Source organism: Chiloscyllium punctatum, chromosome 15, assembly GCF_047496795.1.
Source record: "Chiloscyllium punctatum isolate Juve2018m chromosome 15, sChiPun1.3, whole genome shotgun sequence".
NCBI classification, from domain to species: domain Eukaryota; kingdom Metazoa; phylum Chordata; class Chondrichthyes; order Orectolobiformes; family Hemiscylliidae; genus Chiloscyllium; species Chiloscyllium punctatum.
The window spans coordinates 12,023,608-12,029,723 of NC_092753.1; positions in this window are offsets into that span (position 1 = coordinate 12,023,608).

Genomic DNA, 6,116 nt, shown 5'->3' on the forward strand with positions numbered 1-6,116 from the left:
TATCAATTATTGTGACTATCGATGAGTGACACGTTCCCTCACCTCAGTGACCACTATCCTCCACTATCTCTGTATGTGGAGATTTCCTCTTCACAATTATCATCCCCTAGTCACCCCAACATGCTACCTCCAATGCCCAGAAGTGCCCTCTCCAGCTCTTGACCACAGCAGTAGCCCCTGGTAACCAAGCTGGCCAAGACTGGACTCTATAAGGATGCAGAAGTTATACTGCAGTTATACAAAACCTTGATTTGGCCACCTCACCTTAAGAAGGATATATTGGCCTCGGAAGGAATACAATGTATGTTTACAAGAATGCTATTTGGACATCAGGGGTTATGCTTTGAGGAGAGATTACTTAAATTAAGTTAGTTTTCTGTAAAATTTAGAAGATTAAGGGATGATCTCATATAAGGCTTCAAGATATTAACAGGAAAAGACAAGGTAGGTAAAGATAAACTAGTTTCACTGGTTGGGGATTCTAGAATTAAGGGACACAGTCTGAGAATCAGGGCCAGACCATTCAGGAGAGATGTTAGGAAGCACTTCTACACACAAAGGGTGGGAGAGGTTTGGAGCTGTCTTCTACAAATGGCAGTGGATGCTGGATCAATTGTTAATTTTAAATCTGGGATAGATAGATTTTTGTTAAGCAAAGTTATTAAGGGATATGGGCCAAAGGCAGGCACATGGAGTTAGGTCATACACAAGCCATGATTGCATTAAATGGCAGAACAGGCTGGAGAGGCTGAATTGCCTGCTCCCATTCCGATATTCTCAGGGCTTTCAGTGAGTGGATCCACAGGACCAACTGTTGGGACTGTGCATGTCTAATGCCAATCTCTATGGATTGGGGTTCAAGTGCTCAATGTCCATCAAGAGTGTTCTGGGATGTTGGTGGCTGTCTAAGGTAGAGGTCTGGAGGAGCAAGAATGATTTGGAGTCATGAGACACCTGTTCTGCCTTTCATGTTGGCTATTGTCACCATCTCCTTTCGCTCTGGATTGTGGAAGAATAACAAACTGCAGATAAATGAAGCAGGATGGTGAGTTATAAATGCAGCACATAGGCCTCTCACTGTCAATCGTGACATCATATTCTTGCTGTTGAAACTTTGGATGAACAATCTGCATTTTCTCCTTAACTTTGAGAATCTAATTTATCTGTTTTCTCTCCATATTTTCCCAACTGACTCGCCATTGCTCCCAGTGGTGTGGAAAACTCAACCCAATGGCTTCAATTTTCCCAGTGTTTATTTAGAGAACTTTTCTGCTCATTCACACAAAGGTGGACATGATGATAAATTCACGGCAGTGAAAGGATTAAGAAAGGCAGTAGTGAGGTAGAGCTGGGTGCTATCACTGTCTTTGTGGAATTGTGCATTATTTGAGTTGTAGCTGAGAGGTGCAGCCTGGAGAAATAGAAAGGATGTCAAAGAGAGACCACATGTTAATATGAGTCAGTATCAGGGTTAGGTCATTTGTTCCCTCCAGCATGCATCACCATGCAATAAGGTCACGGCCAATCTGATTGTAATCTCAACTCCATATTCCCACCGACATCTTTAACCTTTCAACCCTTTTGATTAACAAGAATCCATTGACTTCTGCTTTAGAAAGAACTTCAAAGATTCCACTTCCACTACCTTTTCAGGAAGAACTTTGTACAAGAACCACCAAAGTCTCTTATGGAGGTAGTGAAACTAAATAGAACTGCTGATAAAATATTATAATTTGTTGTGAGGGGGTTTGGATATAAAAACGGGTAAGTTAAGGTTCAGTTATGACGGACGTGAGTGAAATCGCATCCGGAGCACTGTAAATGTGTTGAAAAACATCACCGTTCAGTTAACGGCTCCAGCGGCCAGGGAAAGCTGATTAAGGAACGGTGGAATACCCTGAAGACATAGCCACGCTGGGCTGCTGGAATACTTGCTTTAGGCGTCCAAGCCTGGCTGTGGACCTGGAGCCTCGGCCTCGCCTGCAAGTCTGGGCAAGGGCTTGGGAGGAGGAGGGGGAGAGGAGGGAGGGATGGTGGTGTCAGTCCGGAACGTGTTCCTCACTCACTGGGCTGGGGTGGAACTGGGTCCAGCTGGTCCTGCCATTGCCTTCTCCTTTACTTGCCCATCTCCAAGCTTGAAAGAAAGAAAAAGGAACAAAATAAAAAAATTTTGTAAAAATTTTTAAAAAATTAAAAAGAGCTAAAGTGCAAAGAAGAAAAAAGAGAAAGAAAACTGATGAGCCCTGGGCTCAACTCCCCCCCATGTACTGTGCCGACACCTTGAAAGACTTTTAGTACCTGTATTACCCCAGAATGGGTGGGTTGCCTTATAAAGGAACAGTTAGATTAGGCTAGAATGTCTGACTGTAAAGGGATCTACATTTGTCAATGGTTGCAAGATAATCATTAGACTCTTAATTCCAGATTTTTGTTTTGCGACAGAATTCAAGCTCCTCCCTAATCGACAGTGGCAGGATTTGAGTGCAGATCACCAGAATACATGGGTCTCTTGATTAATACCACCAGGCAGTCACCTTCCCCTTCCATGAGTATGGCCAAGTAAGTGAAGCTACCTCAGCGTGGTGACTGTCAACATATTAGAAGATTCGCCTTTGAGAGCTCTGTTGTGGTTTGACATACCATTGGGTGCCCAGAATGCACTGCCATCACCAGAGAAGAAAGTTCCTGAACGATCTTTCTTGATATCTGTCATTCGCCCACGATTCGCAGTCATGCAACATGATGTTGAGAACTTTGACCTCATAAATCAACAACTTGGCCCTGAAGAGTCAACTTGATACCATTCCTTGCACATTTTATGAGTCAGCCAAACACGGTAGGTACTTTCCTTTGATGTGGATCGAGATTTACGTCAACAGATATTGTCTGTCTGCCACCGGGGACCCATGGGATCAAGGGCAAGGAATGTGTCACCCTATTATTATCTTACTGCTTCCAATCAGTTATCATTTATGACACCAGGAGCAGCAATGTTTGGTAAAGACAGACTTTCCACAAAGCCTGGTATTGAGAAGATTAACAAAAGCAAGATTCGTGCAATTCAGTGCCATTTTTATAACAATGAATTATTTCCTTCTCAATTCATTGCTTCAACAATTTGAATCATGCGAATTTGATTAAAAAAAACATGGAGATACAAAATGAGCTTGACAAAATGTTTTGTTATTCTGAGAGCCATAGAGTCATAGAGATGTACAACATGGAAACAGACCCTTCGGTAGAAGAACAATGAGCTGGTCCCTCAAGAAAAAGCAGCAATTTCAGTTCTACAATATTCACTGCTTTAATCGACTACACATGCTACAAAATTCAGGTCTGTTTTCGATTTTATTTTGGGCACACTAGTGTTTGTCACTTCTGCAAGCAGCCTCAGAACCTATACGCTCAGGAATGTTTTCTGATGTTTAGTTAAACAAAAGCCTCACTCAAGGATGTAAAAATAAATACCCTTGCAATCTGTACTTTACGTATGCCTCATTCATATCTTTGCAAGAAAGGTGAGACTATGCCAGATCCAAGAGATTTTGCAAATTATTTTAACCAAGCACCTTACTTTAAAGGGATAAGGTAGAGCATCCAATGCTCAACAGCCCTGAATTACAAAAGTATTAAAATTAAGTTAAAACAGAAAAGGAAGAAATGCTAAGATTCAATTAAATACCAGGAAGGTTGTGGAAAGTATAGGGAGAATTACAGAAAGTAAAACAAAGGCAACGGGAGACGTCAAGGAAAGATCAGCAGGCAACATTGCATTGAATCCTCACACATTTCATAAGTATGTGTAAAGGCTACGAAAGAAATCAAGTAGAAACAAAGGAAATGGCTGAATTATCAAATGAGTACTTCCTAAAAAACCTGTCCAACATCGACAAGGCATGAGTCAGGAGTGTAATGGAATACTCCCCACTTGCCTGGATGGGTGTAGCTCCAACAACATTCAAGAAGCTTGACACTATCCAGGACAAAGCAGCCCGCTTGACTGGGACCACACCCACCACCTTCAGCATTCATTCCTTCACCACCAGCTGATGCACAATGTCAGCAGTCTGTACCATATATAAGATGTATTGCAGTAACTCAACAAAGCCCTTTTGTGAGCACTTTCCAAACTTTTTCGATTGAGAAGGTAAGGGCAGCAGATATATGAGAAGTCCAATACTCCCAAGATCTCCTCCACCACACCTGGTAGCTAGGTGGCTACACCCTCTGGACAAGTGGGGTCTGAGAGGCAACCTTACAGAGCTCTTTAAAATTATGAAAGGGTTTCATAAGATAGATGTAAATTGATATTTCTATTTCTGAGGAGGATCAGACTTGAATATAAGACAAAGCCTTAGCTATAATCAGTTTGAAAATGCACTATCATGGCATGGTGGCTCAGTGGTTAGCACTGTTGCCTCACAGCGCCAGGGTCCCAGGTTCGATTCCAGCCTTGGGCGACTGTCTGTGTGGAGTTTGCACATTCTCCCCGTGTCTGTGCGGGTTTCCTCCGGGTGCTCCAGTTTCCTCCCATAGTCCAAACATGTGCAGGTCAGATGAATTGGCCATGCTAAATTGCCCGTAGTGTTGGTAAGGGGTATGGGTGGGTTGCGCTTCGGCGGGGCGGTGTGGACTGGTTGGGCCGAAGGGCCTGTTTCCACACTGTAAGTAATCTAATCTATCAATAATCAACTTTCATGATTTGTCTTTAATAAATATGATTTTTTAAAACAGAACACAGCTACCCTAAAATGATGTTATAAACCCAGGCAGGTCACATGGAATGTACAAAATCTGCTGCCTCAGTTTGATCAAGAAGCACTGGAACTCAGTGAGATTTCAATAAATTTTCATCACCTTATTTTACTTACATTAGGATGATTATTTCACATTCTGGATTAGTGGTGCTGGAAGAGCACAGCAGTTCAGGCAGCATCCAAGTAGCTTCGAAATCGACGTTTCGGGCAAAAGCCCTTCATCAGGAATAAAGGCAGTGAGCCTGAAGCGTGGAGAGATAAGCTAGAGGAGGGTGGGGGTGGGGAGAAAGTAGCATAGAATACAATGGGTGAGTGGGGGAGGGGATGAAGATGATAGGTCAAGGAGGAGAGGGTGGAGTGGATAGGTGGAAAAGAAGATAGGCAGGTAGGACAATTCCGGACAAGTTATGGGGACAGTTACTGAGCTGGAAGTTTAGAACTAGGGTGAGGTGGGGGAAGGGGAGATGAGGAAACTGTTGAAGTCCACATTGATGCCCTGAGGTTGAAGTGTTCCTAGGCGGAAGATGAGGCGTTCTTCCTCCAGGCGTCTGGTGGTGAGGGAGCGGCGGTGAAGGAGGCCCAGGACCTCCATGTCCTCGGCAGAGTGGGAGGGGGAGTTGAAATGTTGTGCCACGGGGCGGTGTGGTTGATTGGTGCGGGTGTCCCGGAGATGTTCCCTGAAGCGCTGATTATTTCACATGTTGAGAGATAGAAGGTTGTCTGCCCAGTGTTCAGTTTGAACAAGGCAACGAAGCTGGACGAGGGAATGCTCAAACGAGCCATGTTCCAGCCGCTTGTTCTAAACATCAAAGAGAAAAAGCAACATGGCAAGGATACAGACAGCTCATCTTACTCTCTCTCTCTCTTTATCTCTCTCTCTCTCTATTTCTATCTCTCCCTCTCTCTCTTTTTCTTCCTCTAAACAAATACTTAGGGAAAAAAACCACAAACTGAGAAATCAAGGTTATCTGCAAGTTAATCATTTTGGAGGAAATGAGGAAATAACTAAGCAGTTGGGACTCAGATTTCACTTGTGCCTCTCAAACACTCAAAAAAAAGCTGCAATTACCTTTACCTTCCCGTCTGTATTGGATACATTCTTTCCCTCACCTTGGAAACTCATTAGCTGTATTTTAAGTGTGTGTTGTCACATTTGATTTTTTCTTCTTCTGTGTGATAAAACTCCACTCTCTCACTCAAGAAAACCTTGGAATTGGCTCCCCTTCACTTTTGATTTGGGTAACTCAGTTCGATTGAAGCGTGACAGCTACGTGCTTAAATAAGGAAAGGAAGTAATGAAAATGTTTGTTGCAAGCAACTGAGAGCAGATGAAGAAAGAAGTGAGTCCCAACCCCTCCT